Source organism: Sapajus apella, unplaced genomic scaffold (assembly GCF_009761245.1).
Source record: "Sapajus apella isolate SASKATOON/1434 unplaced genomic scaffold, GSC_monkey_1.0 scaffold89, whole genome shotgun sequence".
Classification (NCBI taxonomy): domain Eukaryota; kingdom Metazoa; phylum Chordata; class Mammalia; order Primates; family Cebidae; genus Sapajus; species Sapajus apella.
This window is the reverse complement of record NW_022437029.1, coordinates 8,362,099-8,389,402: the sequence shown is the minus strand read 5'-3', so window position 1 is coordinate 8,389,402 and position 27,304 is coordinate 8,362,099. Positions and strand designations below refer to the sequence as shown.

Here is a 27,304-nt window from a genome sequence, read left to right as displayed (position 1 = left end):
AGTCTCGCCTTACAGACCTGCTGAGGAGGAAAACCTTTTCTCTTCCCTCCCCCCCGACTCCCCGCCCTGTCCCTCCTTTCTATCTCTTGCCTGCCCCAAAGGCTTCTCGGAGGGAATGGGCCGGGGAATCCGGGCATGCTTGACCGCCCCAGGAGAATGGCCCTGCCGTCAGCTCAGCTGTGCTCTGCTCCCTTCGCTGAGAATGGGGACTCTCCTGGGGGCAGGAGGAGGGAAGAGGGCAGCGAGGAATCACACATGGCTGGGTTTCCTATGGCAAGGTTCCCTTATTTGTGCTTTCTTCCTCTGTTCCAAAAAAAGCCCCTGGAAGAGGCCTGGGGAGCTAGATCAAATGTACTGGCTCCGAGCCAAAGCTTGACTTCTCCGGCCAGGAACTCCACGTTCTCAAGTCCTCATTTCTGTCCCGTTGAAACTGATAGGGAAGGTTAATGAGATTAACATGGCAAAACACTGCGCGCTTCTGAGAAGGAAGGGGCCAGATACGTGCTGTCCACGGGGAAACTACGGGCCAGTCCACTCCAGTTTGGGACGTTTTTTCGAGCTCTCTTCTAGTTAAACTTGATTTTTTTTTTTTTTTTTTGGCAATTCCAAAGTAGGATGTATTCAGGGCTAGTGGGAGGAAGTCTCACCAATGGCTACCCAGTGAATTCCTGCTGACCAGTGAATGAATGAGGGTCCTATTTTATTTTGCCTCTGACCTTTTCACCAGCTTAGCCCAACCCATGCCAATCTTTCCGATACACAGTGATAAATAATTTCTAGTGTATGTATCTATCTGCATTCTGAAACGAGGTTGGGTGTCTGATGAAATGTGGTAAAACAAAATTACGGACAGAAACCAAGTACTTTATCAAGCAGAAAGATGAAATAGCTCTTGGGCTAAAGATTTTCTGAATAGAAGATTCCTGAGAAAAGTGGAGAAGATAGGAATTGTGTGTGTGTATGTGCATATTGGTGTTTACGAGTATTTTATAAAATGAAATATAAGTGGAAAGAGGAAAAGGAGGAAGAAGTTTTGGGAAATCTATAAAATCGCCACAATTTATGACAGTTTAAAAGCCAATTTCTTTTTAAGGGGCAAATTCCTAATTTCCCACATAAAAGTATGGGAATTGAATGGTAAATCCTTCTCTGCTGACAAGACCCCTGAAAAGAAGCATGAAAAAGAGTTACTGTTCCGTTTCCATTCATGTCTCTTGAAAGCCCGTGGATGTGACACTGCGCTGGAACACACAACCCTGGGTTTCAAAGCTGCCCGGATGACTTTTCAGAAATGATCTATTGTGGCGCTTTGTTTTGTCCGGGTCGCCCTCGTTTTGTTCTGCTCGGCTGTATCACTCTTCTGCTGCTGCCATTAATCCACCCTGTCTACTCCTCCCCATTCAGAGGCACATTTTACCCCTCACCCTGCACAGAGAGCCCAGGGATGAAATGGCTGAAAGACTCAGCATCACTACCGAGAGAGAGACGGAGGGAGAGAGACAGAAGAGGAAGGCAGGTGGCGGGGGTGGGGGGCGGTTGCTGGGTGCACAGGCTCACCTTGCTGGTGAGGGTGTTTAAGAAGAAAAGGATAGCAGGGAGAGGGAGGGGGACAGCCATCTCAGATGGGCTTTCTCCATCTGTTGGGAGCCTGGGCAAGTGGGAAAGAAGTCTTTTTCGAACGCTTTAGTTGTATGGCTGGGCTGCTTGGCAGGGCACTGGAAATGGTGAACTTGGGCAGCCTGCAAATGAGACCACTCACTTTTTAGTTTTGATTTGATTCACTCACTTGTAGTTAGGTAAATACAGGCTCTATGTGGCTCAAGGATTGTCAGACTGGGGTAAGGGGCCAAAGATACAGTGATGATGAAAAAAAGAAAATTAAATTAGAAATCTTTCGGTAAGTAACTCAAATTTAGTTCACTTTCTTCTGTCCTCTTGGAAATATCATTCTCTTAAGTTATATTCTACATAGGGAAGTTTTTTTAATCCACCTACCCTCTATACTACCAATTGCCTGCTTTTAATGGTGCAAAGGGTTGGTCCAGAGGTCCCAGAGGATCCTGTGATATTCCAGGTTGTAAAGTGGTAACAAACGTTCTCCAAATATCAGTGACTTCATATACCAAAGTCTGTCACTCTCACTCCATGTCCAGTAAGGGGCAGCAGGGGCTTGGAGCAAGGGAGGATCACTCTCTACGTATGCATAGATGATCTCCAAGGACTGAAGAGGGGACCTCTCGAGGCTCTCACACTGCTCATCATATCACTGGCTCTGGAGATACTTCCTCTTAAAACTAAGCCAGTGACTACACCTGCACTCAGGCTCAGTTTCTGATAACCAGGAGAAAGACAACAAGTAGCCCTCCACCAGTGCAGACACTGCGCACCTTCTCAGGGATTCCCAGGGAGGTGACTAAGAAACAGATGAGTGAAATACTTTCAAGACTTTAGCTGAATAATAAAAAGCCTGTCTTACTTAATTGGCTGGATTCTTATTGCAAGACATATCTGAGATGAACATTTCAGATAAAAGTTGGACCAAGGTTCACGAATGAAACATTTTGAACACGATAGGATCAGCCCCAGCCTCCACTCTCAAGTGAACTGTGTGGTTCAGGTAAATTTCCTAAACCACTGGGCCTCCATTTAATCACCCAGATAGTGAATCTGTAGGCCTTAGAGTCACTGCGGGCACTTGGGAAAGCATCCCTGTGGGACTTCACCTGCAGAGTTGCTGATTCAGGAGGCCTGGGGTGGGGCCGGGGACTTTGCCTTTCTACCCAGTGCCCAGGTACTGCTGAGGCTGCTGGTCCAGGAACCACACGTTGCAATGGTTTCTGGATGAGCCCAATCTAGATAGAAAACCCAATTTTTCCTATAGGAGGAAGAGGTAGAATTTGTTGATAAGTTGACAAATAGCTACAGTAAAGTTTTCATGTTGAAATTTGACTGGAAAATAATTCACTGGAGTGTCACTAACCCTTAACATTCTTTTTGAGAGCGCATTTGCATGTTAGGTTGACATATACAGTTTAAAGACACATCTCAATTACATGATGTGGTCTGGACAGCTGCCCTTGTGGGGACAGAGGCTGCCACTAAACTCTGAGCAATTACTTAAAATTAGACTTGTTAAATTTGTTTAGGGTGACCAGGCAGGTACATACATTGACCTAATGTCACTCTTCCTGGAGAGACGTTGTAATGATTTTGTATATCAGCCAGAGTATTTAAATACTAATGCCGCCTTCATGCCATCATCACCATTCTAGTCAGATGTCATTTTTAGAAGCCCTTGGGGATTTGTATCCCTTAATTATTCTTCAATACCCAAACCAAGCATTCTTTAATTGGTGTAAATTGAACAGTGTTCCAATGCAAACAAGGAGAGGGTACATTGATCAATGATTCTGTGCATGTCTATTGGAAAGTCATTGCCATTAGATCAAGTAACAAATCCTTAAACCCTTTCGCTTCAGTGGAAACATCAGCTAGTGGGGCTGAGAAATGCTCTTTCTACTTAAGTCATCACTATTGGGAAGCAGTGGGTTGTGATAACAAAAATCTCAGCTTTTGAGGAAAAGGTTAAAAAATCCATCATAAAAATACCCTCCCTCCCAATGTCAGAAACTGCATTCAGAAGGCTTTTATGAGAGTTCAACTAGAAACAAAGTGTTTCTATCCTCTGGCAATTCGGATCCTTTGTCTCTCTCTCTGAATTGGAAAGAACATAAAAAATTTTGTTAACTTGTCAAGCCATTCTTTCCCGCAAATATTTTTTGTTCTTCATAGTGTGTGCTCCATCTAAATCACACAGCCTAGTTGTGGGCGGGTAACATGAAACAGGTGTTCTCTCCTACTTCTAAAACAACTGAGAAGAATCGAGACACTATACTTAAGAAGCCCAGGAAATATCCATCTTATAAATGTGCCATGCGTACTTTCCACTCTTGCCTCTTTCTATCGACTTTATGAAATTGATTATTTATTATTGGAGTGGGAAGAAAAGGAAGTGACTGGCCTGTCACACACCCCTGGCCCCCATGTGCCCGTCTCTCCCTTCAAGGCTCAGACAACTGTGCTCTGGCACTACCCGAGGGGTAGTGGGTGGGTGTGTTCCCTTTAAATCTCTCTGGTTTTTGACAAAATGTGCTGGTTCTTGGGGAGGAATCTTTCAAGTTGATTTAAGTCTGAGTTTTGAAGCTGTGCAGTGCAGAATACTTAAAATGAGTAGAGAGGAGGCGGAACGGAGTTGTCGGCTTCCTTAACAATCTGTTCAATTGCTGAGACTTAAAGGGGCGCTTTTGGTGGGGAAGCTTGTCTTAACACATTGGGCTATAATTTATACACATTCTGAATCAGTGGATATTGCTTAGTTTTCAATAATCCAGCCAAGCGTTTTGAAGGCCTGGGGTGAACCTTAGAAAGTATGTCTTAGCCTCTGGGGTCCAGCCCAGCTGGAGGAATGCAGGCAGAATGATTCTCAGTGGTCATCTTCCTGTGCCGCTGTGAGTTTCAGGGGCTGGAATGCCCTCCTTCACGTCACAGCACATTGATGATGGGAAGCCAAGGGGGATCAGTATTTTTTAAATCAGGGGCTGGGTGTGGTGGCTCATGCCTCTAATCCCAACCCTTTGGGAGGCTGAGGCAGGTGGATCACCTGAGGTCGGGAGTTGGAGACCAGTCTGGCCAACGCGGTGAAACTCTGTCTCTACTAAAAATACAAAAATTAGCCAGGCGAGGTGGCACATGCCTATAGTCCCAGCTACTTGGGAGGCTAAGGCAAGAGAATTACTTGAACTTGGGAGGTGGAGGTCACAGTGAGCTGAGATTGCGCCACTGCACTCCAGCCTGGGCAACAGGACAAGACTCCATCAAAGAAAGAAAGAAAGACAGAAAGAAGAAAGAAAGAAAGAAAGAAAGAAAGAAAGAAAGAAAGAAAGAGAGAGAGAGAGGGAGGGAGGGAGGGAGGGAGAGAAGGAGGGAGGGAGGGAGGCAGGCAAGCAAGAAAGGAAAGAAGGAAGGGAGGGAGGGAGGGAGGAAGGAGAGAGATAGGAAAGAGAAAGCCAGAAAGAAAAGAAAAAGAAAGAAAAGAAAAAAAGAAAGAAAGAAAGGAAGAAAGAAAGAGAAAGAAAAGGAAGGAAGAAACAAGAAAGAAAAGAAAGAAAGAGGGAGGGAGGGAGGAAGGAAGGGAGGAAGAGAGAGGAAGGGAGAGAGAAGAGGAAGGAAGAAAGGAAGGAAGGAAGGAAAAAGAAAGAAAGAATCGGGACCAACTTTGAGAGTGAAAAAGCCAACTTGAAAATGGGCTGCAGAGTGGACCTGCCCCCACCCCACCTCCAGTTTCAGGGGATCCCTCAGGACCTGCATCGGTGCAACTCCCCATCTTTCCTGGTTCATTCCTGTCTCCCCCTTTCTCACAGACGCTACTACCTGACCATCCTCAGCCTTCCCAAGATTTGTATGGTATGCAGGAGCCTTTACATGTGATGGGCACATTGAATTTGGGACTAAAATCCTTGGTTCTGATCCCAGCTTTTCCCATTAGAAACCATATTACCTTTCTGGGTTTTGACTTAGTCACCTGTAAAAGGACGAAGTTGAACTAGGTGAACTCTGAGATCTTTTTGAGACCTAACAGTTGAAGAGTTATTTTCTTTGATACCCACTCCCACTGAAAGCCAAGGGAAGGGAGTTCACGTGGCATTTCCTTGGAGTTCATGCTCTGACTCTCATCCATGGAAATAGGCATAGAAATCAGTGCTAACTTTAAGGTGCATTTAGATCCTCTGGAGTCGTGTTAAAACACAGATTCTGGTTCAGGAAGCATGGGGTGGGACCTGGGATCCTGCCTTTCTGACATCTCTCAGGTAGTGTAGCAAGGCTTGAGAAACCGGGCTTCAGACTGTAAGCTAAGTGAAGCCCCGTGGTTGGCCTGTTTTGCTTACTGAGGGGCACCCCGGCACTGCCCAGCTCAGAGTGCACAGTTACCCTGTGTTTGCATGAATGAATGCAAGGGCACGTTCTGAGAGAGAGAGGGGTGAGCCAGGGTTACTGATCCTGTGGTCAGATGGCATCCACAGTCTTCTGTTTTACTTTCAATTGGATCAGAAGCTACTGGCCACTGAACTGGCCCCTTGCCTCACTGGGCTCTGTGTTGTTGGGAGGGCAGCAGTCAGTGTGCAGCTGGGGAGTGGCTGGTGGGGAGAATGGTGTGTCCACTGCTTCTGTGCCCTGAGGCTGACTACTTCAGACCATCACCAAGAGCCCCCAGCTCTCAAGCCTTTGTGCATACATGCTTGCTGTCCCCACTGCAAGTTTCTCTTTGATGTTCATTTCAACTATGGTGAAATATTTTACAGGGGCGCAGGTCCCATGCAGCGACTGTGGCTCCAAACATCACAGTTTTGAGGACGGAACACGGATCCGGGAGGTGAAATAGAGGGGTGTGATTCTGGCTGGCCCACTAACTAGGGGAGTGATTGCAAGTCAGTTACACACTCTGATCTGGGCCACAGGAGAGCAAGATGGTGGAGGCCCTGTGGACACTGCAGTGTGTAGGGTGAATAAGAGCTTGAGTTTTTATTTTGCTGTATGAGGGTCAGCCCTCTTTGGAGGCATCATGCCTTATGTGTCTCTCATAATCCCCAGACCTTATCAAGTGTGAGCACAGAGGCAGTTCTCTCTTGCTCTCTTCTCTCTGTCTCACAGACACATACACACTAATGGAAATGTTTGCTTTTGAGCATAAACTATTTTTAGTACAGAGCCTCCCAACTTTTACTGATAAGAATAATTTGGGCCTTGTCAAGTTCCCTGATTGCCAGCCCTCTTCCCTGAGTTGGTAAGTCTGGGATGAACACTGGGAATCAGTCCCCTCAGGGCTTTCTCTCTCTCTCTCTCCCTCTCTCTCTTTGAAAAGGGCTCCAGCAGATAGGTGTTTCAGGAATGTTTGGGAAAAGTGTTCTGTGCAGGGAACTCAGCTTAACTGCCCTTTGGATCACCTGAGAAGCTTCAAAACTCCCTGTGTCCAAGCTACACCTGGGGATGGGACAGGCATTGGTCATATTGACTGTTCCCCAGGTGACTCCCATGTGCAGTAGCGCTAAGAACAACTTGAATTGTTTTCATGGATTTGTCTGGCCCAAGAAAGAAGTCAGGGGAAGCTCATCACCTTGTCTGTAGACCACTGATTCCCTGAGCTGGCTGCACATTATAATCATCCAGGCAGGTTTTAAACTCCTGTACATAGTATAAAGTAAGGGTCCAACTTCATCTCATCACATGTGGGTATTCAGTTTCCCCATCCCTATTTGCTGAGGAGACTGTCCTTTCCCAATGTGTGCTCTTTGTATCCTTGCCAAGCAGAGGATCTTTTTGAGTCTAAAATTCATTCCTTCTATCACAAGTGCCCTGCTGATTTGGTTGTTTGGCTGGTATCCCTTGGGCTCTGGCCAGAAAAATCTTGGATAAATTTTTACTCAGTTTCCTATCTGAGACTCGGTTACTATTTACTCATCATTTTTGTCTTCTGATCTTTCTTTTAACATATACATTTTTGAAATCATTACTAATGGATCAATTTATCTTCTTTTAAGTTATTGTCTAAACCAATTTTTGTCTGAAAAAAAACCAAAAAAACCCAAAACAAAAAAGCCCTTAGTTTCTGTTATTTTGATACACCAGGGGTCTGATTTGCACTTCTCTAAGGTCTTGTAACTCAAAAAAACCATTATATATTGATAGGAAATGCTAGCTAATCTGGTTAAGTCTCAGCATTATTGTCTTTTTTTTTTTTTTTTTTTTTTTTTGAGACAGGGTCTCCCTCTGTGTCCCAGGCTGGAGTGCAGTGGCACCATCTTGGCTCACTTCAACCCCCACCTCCCGGGTTCAAGCGATTCTCCCATGTCAGCCTCCTGAGTAGCTGGAATTACAAGCGCGCACAACCACGCCAGGCTAATTTGTGTATTTTTAGTAGAGATGGGGTTTCAACACGTTGGTCAGGTTGGTCTTGAACTCCCGACCTCAGGTGATTCACCTGCCTTGGCCTCCGAAAGTGCTGGGATTACAGGCATAAGCCACTGTGCACGGCCTATTATTTTTTAATGCATTTTGGAAATGTATAGGGCAGAGACTGCTAACTGTTTACCAAAGTTAGTTTTCTCTTTCCACACTGAAGAACTGCTGTTGGTTATGTTGCTCAGCCTCCCTTCTTAGGTGGCATCACGCAGATTGGCCAATAGAATATAAAGGGAAATGCAGCATGCATTCAAGGCTCAACCTTTTAGGAGAGCAGCTGGGTCTTCCTGCTATCTTTGCTGCTGTTAGGATGCAGCTAGCAATAATGTCTTTGTCATCTTGTTACTCCGGGTATGGTCCCCAGACCAGAGGCATCCACATCACCAGGAGTGTATTAGAGATGCACTATCTCAGGTCCCACCCAGACCTACTAAGTCATTATCTTCATTTTAACAAGATGTACATTGCAATTTGTGAAGAAATAGCCTGGTCCCAGAGAATGGTGTAGTTACCAAATGGAAGGATTTGGGTTCCTGAATGACCATGTGGTAAAGAACTGCCCTACCAACTTGAAAACCTGTAAAGGTCTGTTACATGAAAAGAACTAAACTTCCGTTGTGCTGAGGTTAGTTTGAGTAACAAGTAAACCAAAGCATGGGAGTTTATCTGTTACTAGCCTATCCTACCCCAAAGAATCCATCCTGATATTTGTACGTAACTGTGCCGACCTCTGCTGTCCACTGGAACTTCCTCTCAACTCCTTTTTGGGTAGGCTGCATTTTCCATGGGACAAAAAGTAGAAGAAAACATGATTATGTTATCAAATGCAAGTTCCTTCTTTATGAAACATTTCTTTAATGCTATTATTTTGTTTATCCTATAAATCAGCATTGGCAAAGTATGGCCAATGGGTCAAATGCAGCCCTCTGCTTTTTAATTTAAGTGAATTTTATATAACACAAAATTAACCACTTTAAAGTATAAAAGTTCATAGTACATTTACAGTGATATGTAACCATCACCTCTACTTTCAACACATTTTATTTCCCAGAAAATCACTTTGTATAATACCTAGTAAGTAATTACTCCTTATTCTCCCCTCTCTCTAGCCAGTGACAATCACTAATCTGCTTTCTATCTGTTTGGATTAACCAATTCTGTATATTTTATATACATGGAATTGTACAACATGTGACCTTTTGTATCTGGCTTCTTTCACTCCACATAATGTTTTTGAGGTTCATTCACATTGTATTAGGTTGGTGCAAAAGTAATTGTGGGTTTTCCCACCAAGATAATGTTATGTATCAGTACTTTATTTTTTTGGTGGCTGAGTAATATGCCATTGAACCTCTCCCTATTTTTGTAGATAAAGTTTTCTTGATATAGACATGCCCATTAACTTACATGCTGTTTATGGCTGCCTTTGCACCTCAGTGGCTACGTTGGGTAGTTGCGGCACAGATAATAACAGCCTGCAAAAAAAGACTAAAATATTCACTGTCTAGACCTTGACAGAAAAAGTTTGCTGATCGCTGTCATAGATAATATTTTAGGGGGAACTTTATTATGAGAGTGTGGAAGTTCTAATGTTTCAACAAAAGTTATTTTGTATCATGATATAATTTTAAGGTTCAACTGGATGAATAGATACTGTAGAAATGTGACACAAATTTTGAAAGAGAAGAGTGGCTGGGGAGATTTCCCTTGTGAGACGGTACAGCAGTCATGGAGCAGTAAAAGTGAAGGAAAGTGGTGCTCGTGCTGAGGCGGGCAGGTCACAGAAATGACTAGAAGGCTGGGAAAGGCACAGAAACCAGGACAGAGCTGGTATTTCTGACCAGTTGGGAAGATATGGATTACTCAGCAGACAGTGTTGGACAATTCTTACTGAGATTAGCCATATTGAAAAGGAAGCTGGATGTCCCCCGACTCCTTCAAAATAAATTTCAGAGAAATAAAATATTTAAATGTTTAAAAAAGAAACTGAATATACCAGAAAAAAATACTGATGACTATCTCAATAATCTTGTGTAAAGAGGTGCTTTTAAGTTTGACAAAAAAGACAATAGAAAGCAAACATTTTATTAACATGGCTACAATTTCATACAGTTCCTGAAATGTAAAACTTTTGTATGGCAAAAGCAGTATAAGTAAAACTTAAAAGAGAACAAAATGAACCTGGGAAGAGTATTTTGTTGTTGTTGTTGTTGTTATAGGCAAAGAGTTCATGTAACAGTAAAAACCTCTTTTCAGTAAATGAGACTCTGAAGAGTGCAAACCAAGGGGGAAATGTGGAAACTGGCAGGAATGCAGTGATTGCAAATGAGCAGTAAGCATGATACTATAAATGCTTAATCTAGTAAATAACTGATGCAAATGTATGGTAAATTAAAACACGATGTTATTTTTATTGTTGTTGACTTGACCAACATGATAAAAAGAATTTGAGAATCCCCAGTGAGGGCAAGGGGCTTTCTAACATTGTTGGATTCAATATTTTTGGAGGGAAATCTGGCAGTAGAGATCACATTTTGAAATGTACATGATTTCTGACTACACAGCGTCACATTCTGGACATTTAACCTATAGAAAACTAACATGAAGGTGTTTTTTTGCTGCAGTGAGAACGTGGAAACCATCTCCATGTTCATCGGTAGGTTTGATAAAACAAGTAGTCGTATATCCATACAATTGATCTCAAAGAAGCCATTGCAAAGGAGGTAGAATTTTCAACATTAATATAGATTATAAGTACTCTTGTTCTTAATTAGTGAAAATGTTTGCCTTCTTTTATTAAGAAACAGTTTTCCTGGATTCATTAAGCTGCAAAATGATACACCTAGTTGTCATAGTTGTCAACCTAGTGTAAATAATGATGGACATTACATACTTTTTTTTTTTTTTTTTTTGGGATGGAATCTGTTCTGTTGCCCAGGCTGGAGTGCAGTGGTGCAATCTTGGCTCAATGTAACTTCCACCTCCATGCAACCTCCGCCTCCTGGGTTCCAGTGATTCTCCTGCCTCAGCCTCATAAGTAGCTGGAACTACAAGTGTGTGCCACCACACCTAGCTAGTTTTTGTATTTTTAGTAGAGACAGGGTTTCACCATGTTGGCCAGACTGGTCTCGAACTCCTGACCTCAGGTGATCTGCCCACCTCAGCCTCCCAAAATGCTGGGATTACAGGTGTGAGCCACCATCCCTGGCAAGCATTACATACTTTCAACATTTGACCTATTTAGTTTTTACTAGTTAGTGATATTACGTTTTACATTATAGCAATGGAGATTTGGAACAAATCCATATTTCAGAGCCATAGACTTAAGTTTGTGTGCACACATATGAGCATGTGTGCATGTGCACCTGTGTGTGCCTGCGTATATGTGTGTGCACATATGCATACATGCAGTGTATGTTTGTATGCATGTACACGTGTGTGTATGCCTGTGTGTGAGTGTAAGTTTCTAGCAGAGCCTAACATCCAGCTGAAGATGCAGCCACACCCCAGCTATTAGAGAAATTACTGCTCCCTTTTAAGATAGACTCAGGGAATTAATAAAGCAAGTAAGGATATAGTCTATGTCTCCCTAAGGATAAAACCTTTCCACATGTAGGACCCTTTTATCTTCTGAATGGAACAGCGTGGGATGTGGATGCCAAGGAAAACCAGATAAGTCTGATAAAATTTGCTATTTGGCAACAAACCCCACAATTACTACTAAACAGTTTGCAAATTATCACACTTCTTCCCTGTTCTTCCTGGGGCTTTGTCCACTGCTTCTGTTTGAACCATGCCTCTGCCTGCCTGCCCCCTCTCCGTTTTACCTCCCTTTCCGTCCATCCTGGTGGTCTGGTACAAAAGGCAATGCGTATCCCAAAATGCTGGATGCTCTTGGTCTTACGGTTACAGAAGTTGATTAAAGAAGGAATAAATTGCCTAGAGCTGTGATTGCCAAACTTTTCTGATTGTTCACCCTTATCACTAAAATATTTTGATCATGAAGTCCCAACATATGCATACTTAAGTCCATGGCTCTGAAATATGGATTTGTTTCAAATCTTTAATGCTGTAATGTTAAATCTCTAACTAGTAAAACTAAATAAGTAAAATTTTTAAAAGTATGTAATATCCATCATTTTCACTACACGGGCAACTAGGTGCATATATATTTTATGTATTTATATATTTATAAGTTGTGCACCCTTCCTATTGTATTAGTAGATTATATACATTATAAAATATGCAAAAGGTAAAAACGCAAAAAGATAAGATTTTAAAAGTATGTATAGAAGTTCTAATATTTTCTTCCTGCATTTCATGGAGGTTATTTGATGACTAGTAGATCAGAAATGGAGAAGGCTGGCCAGGCGTGGTGGCTTATGCATGTAATCCCAGCACTTTGGGAGGCTGAGGTGGGCAGATCACAAGGTCAAGAGATCGAGACCATCCTGGCCAACATGGTGAAACCCCGTCTCTACTAAAAAATACAAAAATTAGCTGGGCATGGTGGTGCATGCCTATAGTCCCAGCTACCCGGGAGGCTGAGGCAGGAGAATTGCTTGAACCCAGGAGGCAGAGGTTGCGGTGAGCTGAGATTGTGCCACTGCACTCCAGCCTGGCGCCTGGCAACAGAGCGAGACTCTGTCTCAAAAAACAAAGAAAGGAAAGAAATGGAAAAGGCTTTGTAAGTCTAACTTTAGAGGTCTTAAGAGCACTACAAACTCTTTGGCTCTCCTCAAGGGCAAGGCTTCCTGCTATAGTGATCTGTCCAGGACCAGCTAGCTGCCCACCAAGCCCACAGGACATAACTGTGATGCTGCAAATAATCTGAAAGACTATTCTTCTCTTGCAGTTTCTTTCACGTCTTCCTTCACTGGCAGGCTATTCTGTTTGCCCTCATGTGCTCTCTATCTCTTGATTAGGACTCATACTTGGCTCACCAAGTCCTAAGTGATGCCTGAAGTTCCAGCCCTTCTCTTCTCCCTTGCGGGCTAAGCCCCTGTTTAGAAGTCCACAGTATCCTAGTCATTTGGGACTTGGACTTCTTTACCCACAGCTGTACAAACACTGGCTTTTTATAGTCAAGAGTGATGGTCATGAAAGGATGGGCCCGAGGTCTCAAGAAGTTTTCCAGTTCTTTAAAGGTACAGAAAAACAAGGAAACAGAGATACTCAGCCAGTGCATACCTGCACAGCAGAAATGTGTGACAGAACAGAGCCCACCTGATGGGTGCCTCTAAGATGCAAGTCCCATGGGAAGAAAGTCTTTTAACCAACTCCTATACCAGCACCTAGGGCAGTGCCTGGCACAGATGAAAGGTTTGTTGAATGAATGAATGACACAAATTTTGTCATGAATTGGCGCCAATCCGAAGACCTCTTCCATTGCTTTGGGGGCTGAAATAGCACTTTAGTGCACACTCAGGTTGTTTTTCTTCCAAATTGGGAGAAGGGATGGAGGGAAGCCAAGGCTCAGCTTTTGTGTATGGTCTCACTGATTTATTCAAATTGAAAACTGCAGCTTTTGGGCAAAAACATTCTCATGCCATTTTTAGCAATTCCTCCATCCAGTGCACTTGAAGCCTTGCTAGTTCCCAGCAGGAGGTCCAGTCTCCTTGGAACTTTATTTCATTATGGCTCTTCTTCGTTGATGGACACAATTTTTCCTTTTTTCTTAACTGCCTCAAAATCTTAGTTCCTCTGGTTCCCTCCCCGTTACCACAAATGAACTTTCACATGCTCTGGGCTTCTTCCTGCTGCCACCCATCTTTTATAAAAAGGAAATTCAAAAATTAAAAAATTATTTTAATAAAAAATACATGACATAAAATTTACCATCTTAACCATTTTTAAGTGTACAGTTTCATAGTCTTAATTACATTCACATTGTTGTGACACAGATCTCCAGAACTTTGTCATCTTGCAAACCTGAAATTCCGTATTCATTGAACAAAAACTGTGTCTCTCCCTGGGAAAGTAACTGGGTAGTAATTATACTAATGTGTGACTTTCCCCTATGTTCTCTTCTAGGAGTTTTATTAGTTTTGGGTCTTACGTTTAGGTCTTTCATAAGGAACCCCCATATTACTTTCTGTCTCTGTGAATTTGACTACTCTAGGCATCTCATAGAAGTAGAATCATACAATATTTGCCCTTTGGTGACTGGATTATTTTATGTAGCATAATATCTTCAAGGTTCACCCATGTTGTAGCTTGTGGCAAGATTTCCTTCTTTTTAAGGCTGGATAATATTTCATTGTATGTATATGCAGTATTTTCTTTAGTTATTCATTTGATGAACATTTGGGATACTTCCATCTCTTGGCTATTGTGAATAATGCTGCAATGAACATGGGTGTGCAATTCCCTGTTAAAATCTTCCTTTTAATTCAGTCTTTTGGATATATACCCAGAAGTAGAATTGCTGAGTCATATGGTGATTATATTTTTAATTTTTTGAGGAACTGCTATACATTTTTTTTTTTTTTTTTTGAGACGGAGTTTCGCTCTTGTTACCCAGGCTGGAGTGCAATGGCGCGATCTCGGCTCACCGCAACCTCCGCCTCCTGGGTTCAGGCAATTCTCCTGCCTCAGCCTCCTGAGTAGCTGGGATTACAGGCACGTGCCACCATGCCCAGCTGATTTTTTGTATTTTTAGTAGAGACGGGTTTCACCATGTTGACCAGGATGGTCTCGATCTCTTGACCTCGTGATCCACCCACCTTTGCCTCCCAAAGTGCTGGGATTACAGGCGTGAGCCACCAAGCCCTGCCTACTATACTTTTTTTAATAGCAGTTGCGCCATTTCATAATCTCACCAATAGTGCACAAGGATTCTTCCTTAACATGTATTATTTTCCTTTGCTTGTTTGTTTGGTAGTAACTATACTAATGTGTGTGAAGTGATATTTCATTGTATTTTTAACTTTTTGAGGAAGCTCCATACTATTTTTCACAGTAGTTGTAGCTTTTGACATTTCCACCAACAGTATACACAGTTTTTAATTTCTCCATCCTCCCCAACACTTGTTATTCTCCTCCTCTCCTTTTTTGGTAGTGACCATCCTAATGGGTGTGAAGTGACATCTCATGGTGATTTTGATGAAAGTCTCTCTGATGATTAGCGATGCTGGACATCTTTTTGTGTGCTTCTTGGCCATTTGTAGATCATCTTTGCAGAAATGTCTATTTAAGTCCTTCCTATTTTTAAACAGGTTATTTAAATTTTTTTGTTGTTGAATTGTAGGAGTTCTTTATGTATTCTGGGTTTTAACCCCTTATCAGATATATGACTTGCAGATGGTTTCTCCCATTCTGTATGTTACCTTTTTGCTCTGTTGATTGTGTGCTTGGATGCAGAAACGTTTTTGCTTAAGTTTGGATATAATACTAATTATTTTTGCTTTTGTTGTCTGTGATGTTGGCATCATATCCAAGAAATCATTGCCAAATCTTATATCATGAAGAATTTCCCCTATGTTCTCTTCTAGGAGTTTTATTAGTTTTGAGTCTTATGTTTAGGTCTTTCATTCATTTTGAGTTAATTTTGTATAACATATAAGGTAAGGGTCCAACTTACTTGTTTTGTATGCAGATATCCAGTTGTCCCAGCACAATTTGTTTAAGAGATTGACCTTTCCCCATTGAGTGGTCTTGGCATTCTTGCAGAAGATCATTTAACCATATAGGCAAGTGCTTATTTCTGGGCTTTCTATTTTTTGGGGGAAGAGGTGGTTTATATGTCTGTCATTATGACATTACTACACTGTTTTGGTTACAGTAGCTTTGTAATATGTTTTGAAATCAGGAAGTGTGATCACAACAATTTTTTCTTCATTTTAAAAATCATTTTGGCTATTTGGGGTTTTTTGATATTTCATTTTAGAACTTTTTTTCTGTTTCTTCCAAAACTGCCATTTGGATTTTGATGGAAGTTCCATCGAATATGTAGATTGCTTTGGGAAGTAGGGACATCTTAACAGTATTAAATTTTCCAATCCATGAACATGAGGTGTCATTTCATTTATTTAAAAGTCTTCTTTGATTGCTTTCATCAATGTTTTGTAGCTCCTGGTGTATAAATCTCTCACCTTTTAGTTTAGGTTTATTCCTAAGTATTTTGTTCTTTTTCATGCTATTGTAAATGGAATTGTTTTCTTAATTTGCTTTTCAGATTGTTCATTGTTAGTATATAGGAATGCAACTGATTTTTGTATGTTGATTTTTGCCTTCTGCAACTTTGCTGAATTTGTTTATTCTGAAAGTTGTATTTTTTGGTATTATCTTTAGGGTTTTCTATGCATAAGATGATGTCATCTGCGAATAGAGATAATTTTAATTCTCCCTTTTTAATTTGGTGTTTTTGGTTTCTTTTTCTTGCCCGATTGCTCTGTCTAGGACACCCAGTACTATTGAAGACAAGTAGCAAAAGTTGGCATCCTTATCTTGTTCCTGATCTTGGAAAAAAATGCTTCAGTTTTTCGCCATTGGGTATGACTTTAGCTGTGGGCTTTTCATATATGGCCTTTATTATGTTGAGGTGGTTCCCTTCTACTCCTAGTTTGTTGACTAGTTTTTTTAATCACGAAAAGGTACAGAATCTGTCAAATACTTTTTCTGTATCATTACAGAAAAATCATAATTTTTTTGGCTCTTCATTCTGTTAATGTGGTATAATTCTGCCGTTCTTTGTATGGTTTCTAAATCCTGTTAAATCTTCCCTTCTAGCCTTTAGCTCCTTGGCAATACTCTCATTATCCAGTAAGAATTTTTGTCAATATTTTATATGTTGTGATATATTAATTTTTGGAACACATTTGATTTTTCTAGCACCCATCATTCTAACCCTCATTTCAGAGAAACATGAGCACCCAGCCCTTATTTAACAAAACTTTTCTCTGAGTTCTCTTTCACCTCTTTCCTATTTTTAGTCTCTTCTTAAATTCCTAGGTAACTTCCTGTGTGTCCCTCATAAAATTTATTCAGAAACCTTTTTCTTTTCTGTGAAACTACTTAGTATGATGACTCACAGTGAGCCAATATTAAAACAATAGTAACCAGAACTCAACATTCCCATGCATGCCAATATAATCTCTTCATCTTGAGTATTTTCAAGCCTATGCAACTTAGATGCAGGCCTTCAGAATATCCTTGGTAACTGGTGCAAAAAAAAAAATCAAGCAACAAAACACAACAAAATGATAATTGGACCTGGGAGACCCTTGGCAGGGTAGCAGTTTTATTTTAAAAGTCAAATCATATTTTTAAAACTTCAGGCCATTTTATCAATGCTTTATTTATAGGTGTAATCTGTTCCATTCAGAGAGAAATGTCTAAGGAATTAGATCATAAATGAAGGAAAAACAGCATGGAACAAAATGGAAAGAACACAAAGCATGAGAAATGTCTTGTCCTTTCTAATACTTGTGATTCCTAAGTTCTGCTTTCTGGAGAGGTCATGAGTGGGCAGAGATAAAGAGGATAACACAAAAGGAGCAGCATGAAGTCAACCACAAAATACTGTCTCACCACAATTATTTTCTAAATACTGTCATCAGCATTTTCACTGTTATTAGGTCTACATCACAGTGGTGTTAATGAAAATGACATATCTAAAAGAAAATAATTACATAAAGTTTTCTACTGGAGGGTCATGAATGCTCATTGAAAAAATTCAAAACTCTAGTCTAGACATTTATTTTTTTTTTGAGACAGAGTCTTGTTCTGTGGCCCAGGCTGGAGTGCAGTGGTATGATCTCGGCTCACTGCAACCTCTGCCTCCCAGGTTCAAGGGATTCTCCTGTCTCAGCCTCCGGAGTATCTGGGATTACAGGTGTCTGCTACCACACCCAGCTAACTTTTGTATTTTTAGTAGAGACAGAGTTTCACCATGTTGGCCAGGCTGGTCTCGAATTCCTAACCTTAGGTGATCCACCCACCTCAGCCTCCCAAAGTGCTGGGATTACAGGCATGAGCCACCATGCCTGGCCTGGACATTTTTTAATTAGGTAAATTGGCAATTGATTCTTTTTCTACAGTTTTCTTTGAGAAGGTTTTTTTTTTTTTTTTTTTTGGTGGTTGTTGATCAAAAGCTTTTCCCCCCTCATTATTGTCCAAGCACATAAATGTCCACCTAAAACTTTTATTTTTGTGGGTAGAATAGCTCAGTCTTTATACTAGTATTACAAAATTCTCGTTTTAATAATTCAAAGTTATGGGGTCTATGCAGACTTTCTTATGAGAAACACACACAGAAATCCAGTGTTTTACAAAATGATTTATATTTCATTCATGTTTCAGTTCTATTTTTGGTGAAGCTTGATCGTTAGCAGACACAAGTGGTACCTTGAAGCCTTGGTCAGTAGGCGATATATCATCACTTACAGCACTAGAATCTCCTCATCTTTTGAAAACTGGGTTTAAAAAAAAAAGAAATATGCAAGACAACCCCAATTCCTATCTTTTCAGAGATTGCCAAGTAAATGTGAACCCCCTGAGTTTGCTGAGACTCTGATCTCCAGTGTGCACTCAGGTTACCTGCCCTTCAGATTCTAGTTATGGCCTTCAGAGGCTCTGCCGAGGCACTGCAAGGATGACGTTCTTTGTCACAAGCTCACTGTGCGGTTATTTCATGCAGCCAGGCAATAGGAATATCAAATGCACCTTCAGACTTTTGGCTTTGTGGCTTAAAAAAAACCCAAGCAAGAATTTTTCTGGAGCAGCTCTTTCAAGAATTCTAGTTTGGCTGGTCTGACTCCCAAGGGCCATTTGTGGTGAGATGATCTCTCCTAAGGGTGTTAGTCTCTGTCAAATCTCACATTAGGTCCAAGTTATTCATGGCACTAGTGAGTGTGTACTGTAGTGTAGCCACTGGGATCACAGCCAAGGACTAGATGGTGGAAGGGCAAACTAACATATATAGGTGTGTTCCAAAGGAGAAGAACACGTGCTCATATCAAAAGAATTATGCTACATATTATATATAATATAATGACATTTATACGATAAGCTGAATTTTCAAAGTTACACCAACAACAAATAACTCAAGTATACAGAGTCCAATCGTTACTAAAATCCCTGGGGCTGTGTAGCTTAGAAACAGAAATGAAAATGTCTGGGCCCATACAAAGAACCCCAGAAGCACTCGTCATGTGCTCGCCCAATATCGTTCAAACAGCACCGTTTCAGGATATCTGTTGACTTGGGAAGTGAGGGTGATTAGTTCCCTGCTGCCTCAGGGACTCTCCCTCCACATAGTCTCAGGGGACCCCAGCTTGGAACACAGTATCAAGCTGAGCAGAAGAAAATTGGGTCACTCCCTGGTCCGTGAACCCAAATGAGGACTGGTTAGCAGGCAGGGCTGTCGAGCAGGCCGCTCCCTCTCTCTTCCCAGGCAGCTGGGCTCTTCCGGAATGCAGATACCCTGCTGCCTTCCTGCCAGACAGTGGAGAGTTGGGTTAGAAGGGGGAACATCTGGGGAGATTTCCGGTAGCAATCTCCGGAGCCTGAGAGAGATAATCAGGCTTCATAAATTGGGTTGACTAGACAGTAAAATATTTATTATGATTCCTCCTTTATTTTTTTTGAAGTTCAAAAATCCTTGTCATCCCCGGCTGAAGTCTGTGTCCACATGAGAGGAATTCATAATGAGATCGGAAGTAGGCTGCCACCACTTACTCACGACCTCCACCTGCAGCAGGCGGGAGGCAGTGATTGGATCTGCATATGTGCTCCATTTAATTGTTTTTTCCTAATAAAACAGAAAAATCCATGAAACAACAACAAAAAGCAATTTAAAAAAAAAAACCTAGCTCATGTGATGGTCCTTCATTCATTCTTGAGGTATAAAATATTTTCTTACATAGGTGAAAAACAGAGGCAAATAATTTAGATGTTTGAAAATAGACTTTCATATGCATAACGTTTAGTCTTAAAGATACCTATTATTATTATTTTAACCCTGAATCTCTACCAAAAACAAATGGTGAGTTGTGGAATTATTCAGATAATTGAGACCAAAATGCTGGCTTCTCTTTAAATATTTAGATAATGGAATAAAAACAGCTGCAGCTGACGTGTGTGATTAGTGACCGTGTACTTTCTTTGGGACAGTGGGTGATGTCTTGGCTGTACCTTCAAACTAAGTTCCATGTCAGTGGAAAGCATTTGAGGTTTATTATAAAAGAGGGATTCAGATATCTGTCAAAGGTGGATAACTTTTTTTGTTTTTCTGAGACAGGGTCTTGCTCTATCGCCTAGGCTAGAATGCAATGGGATGATCACAACTCACTGCAGTCTCTACCTCCTGGTCTCAATTGATCCTCCTGCCTCAGCCTCCTGAGTAGCTGGGACTACAGGTGTGTGCCCTGTGCCATTATGACTGGCGAACTTTCTTTTTCTTTCTTTCTTTTTTTTGGGTAGAGTTGGGGGTGGTCTCACTATGTTGTTCAGGCTGGTCTCGAACTCCTGGGCTTGAGCAATCCTCCCACCTTGGCCTCTCAAAATGTTGGGATTACAGACATGAGCAACTGCACCCAGCCTCTTTTTCTTAAATGCTCATACTAGTTAATAATTTGGCATTTAAATGTTTCAGTCAATTGGTAATCAACATCGATTACAGAGAACAGCTTCTCCACCCAGGTATAAGATGACTGCTGCTTCAGGCTTTGCTGCCCATCTAGCCCAGCTCTGGCCATTCCCCACAGCACCCCATACTCCAGAGAAACCTCCTCGGCATTCCCAGTCTCATCCAGATGGCCCACTCCTCCGTGACTTCACACCTGCTGTGTGCTTGACTTTGTTCTTTGGGTAACCTCCTGTATATCCCCTCATGGTGCTCCCTGCTACCATCCTCATCAGTTCTTCCATACCTTTCCAATCAACCCATCTTCAACCACACTCTATGCTGAGAAACGTATCTGCCCTTTGAGCTTCCATTTCATCCTATTTACATCTCTAAAATATAACTTATTTTCTTTTCCGACAGCCACAGATATTTCCTGAGTGCCTCTTCCATGGTAGGTCCTGCTCACGTGGTGAGAATACAGCTCATGTGGTGAGAATACACCTCACATGGTGAGAATACAGGCACAGTTCCTGCCCCCCTGCGGGTCACATTCCAGGTGAGGAGAAAGGATAAACGTGCATGGGAAATGATGCCAGGTAGTGCCATGACAAAGAGACAACAGAGGTTTTCCTTGTTGGACTTTCCCTAGACTATGAACTCTTTGAAAGCAGAGACTGGTAAATCTAGCACAGAGTGGAGTGTTAGCATATACTACACATCAGTCAATGCTGAATGAATGAACAAATGAAAGGCATACTTGGTGAACTTCTTATGATGTTTCCAACCCTTCCAGTACTGGAGGATATAAAAGAATTAAATAATACTTTTACTTATCATTATAGTTGGAAAGTTTCCTCAAAGAATATCTATGAGATATTTTCAAAGATAAAGAACTTTCCCTTTGACTACAAAACAATTTGTTCAGATAGCAGGTACGAGGCCATCACCTCTTCTGTCACTGATCATCATTCAGACAGATTACCCACAAGACACATAAAAAATGGTGGTTCTCACCTGAGGTCAGGAGTTTGAGACCAACCTGACCAATATGGTGAAACCCCGTCTCTACTAAAAGTACAAAAAATTAGCTGGGCGAGATGGTGGGTGCCTTTAATCCCAGCTACTTGGGAGGCTGAGGCAGGAGAATCATTTGAATCCAGGAGGCGGAGGTTGCAGTGATCTGAGATCATGCCATTGCACTCCAGCCTGGGCAACAAGAGCAAAACTTTGCCTCAAAAAAAAAAAATTGGTGGTTCTCTATTCCAGGTTTTTATTTCTATTAATTTCTACGGCATGTGATCTTGAACAAACATTTATAGTCAATATTTGATAAAAAGTCCGATTCAATCAAGTAAATAAAGCATTAGAAAAAATAATTTCATTCCTTTGCTAACCTAAATCCATTAAGACACCAGTACAACTGAAGACAAAGGATATTTAAAACGAAACAAAACAGTGAGACCCATTGCTCATTTGCATTTTAAAATTAATTGCTGCCCTAATTGTTCGTCAATAGAAGCATAAATGAAGCAAATATAACTTAGAGTAAGCTTTCAGACACCCACAGGATTCTCCCCGCAAGAGTAAATTGTCATAATGGTTCTCTGTGACAATTTATTTTTGTTGTCTTTCCATGACTGAGGAAAGAGAAGATTGAAAACGGAGCCATACAGAAATGAAACCAGCTCAATGGAAAGAGATGGATACATGTAGCTACTTTTAGTTTTCACCTGTAAGATGTAAGAAGGAGGGCTGGGCATGGTAACTCACGCCTGTAATCCCAGCACTTTGGGAGCCCAAGGTAGGTGGATCACGAGGGCTGCAGTTCAAGATCAGCCTGGCTGACATGGTTAAAAACCCGTCTCTACTAAAAATACAAAAAATTAGCCTGGTGTGGTGGTGCAGGCGGAGGAATCACTTGAACCCGGGAGGCGGAGGTTGCAGTGCGTGGAAAATGTGCCACTGCACTCCAGCCTGGGCAACAGAGCTAGATTTAGTCAGAGAAAAAAAAGAAAATTAGCTGATTGTAGTGCCATGCACGTGAAGTTCCAGCTACTCAGGAGGCTGAAGTGAGAGGATCTCTTGAGCCCAGGAGGTCCAGGCTGCAGTGAGCCAGGATTGCACCACTGCACCCCAGCTTGGATGAGAGCGAGAGAGAGCTTGTCTCTAAATAAAATATTTTTTAAAAAAGATGCAAGAAAGTAATAATCAGTAAGGAATGTTGGCACCAAAGAGCTGCCTTGGCAACCTTACTGAAGCTGCCCTTCCATTATTTGTAAGTGTGACTGACTCGACCCCAAAATGGAACCAAACGCTGAAAAATGTAGCTCATCATGGAGCTGTTACCTGTCTTGCTTTGTGTAAGTCTGACGACTGACTTGAGTGTTTGCTCCATCCACTTTCCCTCTGTCTTAGTTTCAGCTGCTATAACAAACACTGTAGACTGGGGGGCTTAGACAATGATTTATTTCTCACAGTTCTGCAGGCCGAGAAGTCCAAGATCAAGATGCTGGCTGATCAAAGTTCCTGGTGAGGGCTTTCTTCCTGTTTTGCAGATGAATGTCTTCTCTCTGTGTCCTCGCATGGCTGAGAGAGAGAGAGAGAGAGACAGAGAGACAGAGAGAGAGAGACAGAGATTGGGTTTCTTCCCCTTTTTATAAGGTCATTAATCTCATAGTGATAGTGGCACCTTCATGACCTCATCTGACACAAATCACCTCCGAAAGTCTCCACCTCCTGATACTATCATATTGGGGGTTAAGGCTTCAACATATACAATTTGGGGGGACACAAGCATTTAATCCAAAGCACCCTCCCACCATGTCGACAGAGCTGTAGGAGGCATTTAGCACAGCTGGAAAAATTTCTCTGGCACATAATCAGGCATTCATTGTTGGTAATCTCTATCAAAAGCTTATGAAGCCACACAATGATGCTGAATAACAAATAATTCTAAATCTCAGTGATTTAAATTAACCATCGTCTATGCTCCTGCTTCCTGGGCTGCAGGTCAGCTGTGCCATGGGTGATCTAAGTGGGCACAGGTAGGCGCCTCTCCTCCAGGTATGCTTCGCAGGTGCGTGGGTCAGTTGGAGCAACTCGGCTTCAAGCCACAGTTTGTGTTCAGGTCTGTTTCACCTGTCTCGTTCTGCAAGGATCATCAGAGGGCATAGAGCTATCTGGTTTATAATCTGTTTAAGGTGCAAGTAGCAGCTCTCAAAGTGGTATGTGTAAACATGCAATACCTTAAGACCTAGGCTCCAAATTGACATATGGTCATTTCTGCCCGCATTTCATTGGCCAAAGGGATCCCATAGTCAAGCTCAACATCAGTAGGGTGAAAAAGTAAACTCTTCCCATTGGAGGCCAGTATATTTCCATGTTGAGGTGCAGGAGGGGTACTGAATATTTGTTAAACAATGATTTGATCTATCATGACTATATTTAAAGAAAGTCCTTTATTTTCTGATTTAGGCCTTCATACATGAATTATTTAAAATTGGCCCCCTTCCCCACTTTTTTTGGTTTTCTCCTGAGTTTGTTAGTTATGTTAGAGTAGCCAGAAAGATCCTCTCTCCTTAAGACAGATATGTGGAAGATTTAGGAACACTTGACTTTGGATGAACTTCCAGCAGGAACAGCCAGAGGTGGTCCAGTTGAGTCTTTGCCCTGCTGCTTGAGGAAGGGTACTGTGGGACATGGGTCTACAGGTCTTACTTGGGTTTTCAGCCATGCATTGAGCCACCCAGTACAGACCAGACAGCAGAATTCCGCCTCCGCAGATGTGTACCTGACGTTCCTGCTCCGATTACAGCATCACCTCTCCCCTGTCGCCAACTGGCAACCCACAGCAGAGGATGTTTTTCTGATCATTTTGCACTCATTAAACGCAGCTGTCACAACAGTGGATGCAAGGATGCATGCAAAACTTTTCTGCCACATCAAAATAAAGCTGAAACGCTTTTTAAAAAAAGAGCTGATGGCTTTGAAGCCTATTCTCAAGGAGTATTGGAAATATCGCCTTTTGTTGTTGACAATTGAAAGTATTCCGTAGCAACACAAATTAAACCTCTGTCCAGGCTAAAGAAGCATCATCCATCAAAATTTTGCAGCAGAAAGCATTTGGCCCACCATTTGTGGGGCTCAAACATACTATGCCTGGGGGGTCTGAATGACTCATATTCATTGTCCAGGCTGATCCCTGCTCACAGTTCCAATAGGGAGGAGCAGTTCCCTTACTCTCAAAGCAATGTTATGAGAATGAGATAACCAGGCACCTACTACACCCCCTATTAGAGAATTAAAACAAGCAAATAGATTCTTAAGCTTCAACATGGACCCACTAGACTAGACTTTCTTGGTGGGAGTGGGGCCTTCCCTGATTCTGATGCAGTCATCGGAATCCATTTCAGAAACCCCCAGACCTGTATGGGAACCAGTAAGGACTAGACATTTCAGTAATGTACCTGTTGATGTAGCACCTCCTAAATTTTCCTGTTGCTTACTCAGTGTCAGTTTTATCTTTTGATCAGTTGCAAGTTGACCCTGGCCTCTACTTCTCTGAGAAGCTCTCCATCAGCTCCCCCGGGCTGTGTCATGGGACCACTGCCTGTGTCCTCTTCATACCCTTTGCCCACCTCGATCGCAGTAGTTCTCACTCTGTCCCCATCATCTGCTCACACATCCCCACTAGACTGGAATTTTGAGAGTAAGGACTGTGTCCATCATCATATGTGTGTTTCTAACAGTATAACATAGGGCTTGACACAGAGAAGGTCCCCAGAAGGGTTGGTGACAGACAGGAAGGAAGGGGGGCAGGAGAACAATAGCATCTGACTGTTTCAAGGAGTCGGTGGGCCCAGCTTCCAGCCAGATGCTGCTTGTGCAGATACAGATTTTTTTAGTCTTTATAACCCTTTCTTCTTCTTCCCCAAGGGCTACATGACAATCTAGGCACAAAGGCAACAATTATTAAGTAATAAGAAAAGATAAGAAAATCCCACTCATCTCCTGGGTGGCCATATCAGTCAGGGTCCAGGCAGGGAAACTCACCTCACTAGATATTTCCTACCTCGCCTCCGCCTACATTTCCCTTTGACAAAGCTGAATGGGAGGCCAGGGGAATGGGGCACCTGTGCCATGACAGCCAAGTGGTCGAGCAGTTTGGACTCCTTCAGTTCCCTCTCTCATCACAAGATGGGACACACATTTCAATGACCCACAGCCAGCTGCACAAGCTATGGTGTCTGTTGATTACACACCCTCACTCTGCGTTCTTGCAATATGTGATGACATTGCAGGTTACTTCAGGAATACGTGTAAGAAATTGAGATGCTGCCTCTTCCGTGATGTCACACTGGAGAGAAAAATCCAGACTGGATAGAAATGGTGGATTGAAAGGAATTGTGGATGAACACCTAGAATCCTCTGGTATTCCGATTACTGCATACATACATGCTGGGCAGTGACTGGAGAGCTGAGAAGAGAGGAAAAGGAAAAGGCTGAGGGTACAAGAGCTCTGAGCTTTGTGAGTTTTAGTGTCTTAAGTGAACCCATCAAGGAGAAGGAGCCTATTGCTTGCACAAGGCTCCGCCACCTCCTGGATAGCAAAGAATTGATTTACTGGGTGCTTTTTCTGTATATATGCCTACTGTGGTTAGATTGTATTGGTAATTCAAATATATTAGATGTATTATATTAACTTTTATCAACAAATCAAGAATCACTGACTGTATTTCTGTCATGTGCAAGATACCTTGACCAGGGATGCCACTCTCCCCACTTGCTGCATAGCTAGCACTTTCTCTCCTTCTATGGGATGACCTCCAACATCCCCTCCAGAGGCTATCCTGAAGCATCTCATTGGAAGTCGGTCTCTTCTTCTCTACCATTTCTTACCTGAGGCCCTTGTCCCTACCTAACCATAATTATAATCGACAATCCGTTCATTTATCTGCTATTTGTTCGCCATCTCTAGAAGGGCAGGACCAGCATCAATATCCCTGATGCTTGGTGCAGTGTCTGGCATGTAAGGGAAGTAAAATGTGTAGGATGACTAGATACACACAAAGCATAATATGAAATTAAATCAGATCCCTTTCTTTTTCTTAAAACTTGACAATATTGGGAAGAGCCATGTACACAGATAAGTAACAAAATAAAGCATGGCAACATAATTCCTTTTAAAAATGATGCAACTCATAGAAAGAGCTGCAGGTGATCTTGGTGCATGTACAGGTGGGTACCATGGTTTTTCAGATGAGTAGAAAAAGCAGGGAATAGGTTTGTGGTAGAAGTAGGAGCACAGCCTCATAAACAACGTTCTTCCCATTCACTGTTCTTTGGCCTCCAGGCAGGATATGTGAGTGAGTGATGAGTGATGTGTGTGTGTGTGTGTGTGTGTGTGTGTCTAGCTGCAGCCCGAATTGGCACATGGAGAGCTACCGTACTTGAGATGTGTTGCACTGGATTTCTTCGGGTCTTTGTTTTTGTTTTTGTTTTTGTTTTGAGGCAGAGTCTTGCACTTTCACCCAGGCTGGAGTGCAATGGTGCGATCTCAGTTTGCTGCAACCTCTGCCTTCCCAGTTCATGCCATTCACCTGCCTCACTTCCCTAGTGCCTGGGATTACAGGCATGTGCCACCAGATCCCGCTAATTTCTGTGTTTCTAGTTGAGACGGGGTTTTAATTTTACCATGTTGGCCAGGCTGGTCTTGAACTC

The 27,304-nt window shown here is 42.2% G+C and overlaps 1 long non-coding RNA gene across 1 annotated transcript in view; it reads left to right on the top strand.

Annotated features, from left to right (window-relative positions):
* Positions 1–27,271, top strand: part of LOC116534828 — a 56,346-nt gene extending 29,075 nt beyond the window's left edge. Inside the window, exons 7-9 of the long non-coding RNA XR_004261899.1 lie at positions 10,641–10,739; positions 20,612–21,140; positions 25,885–27,271. This is a non-coding gene — a long non-coding RNA (uncharacterized LOC116534828). The remainder of the gene's footprint in view (positions 1–10,640; positions 10,740–20,611; positions 21,141–25,884) is intronic.
* The last annotated feature ends 33 nt before the right edge of the window (positions 27,272–27,304 follow it).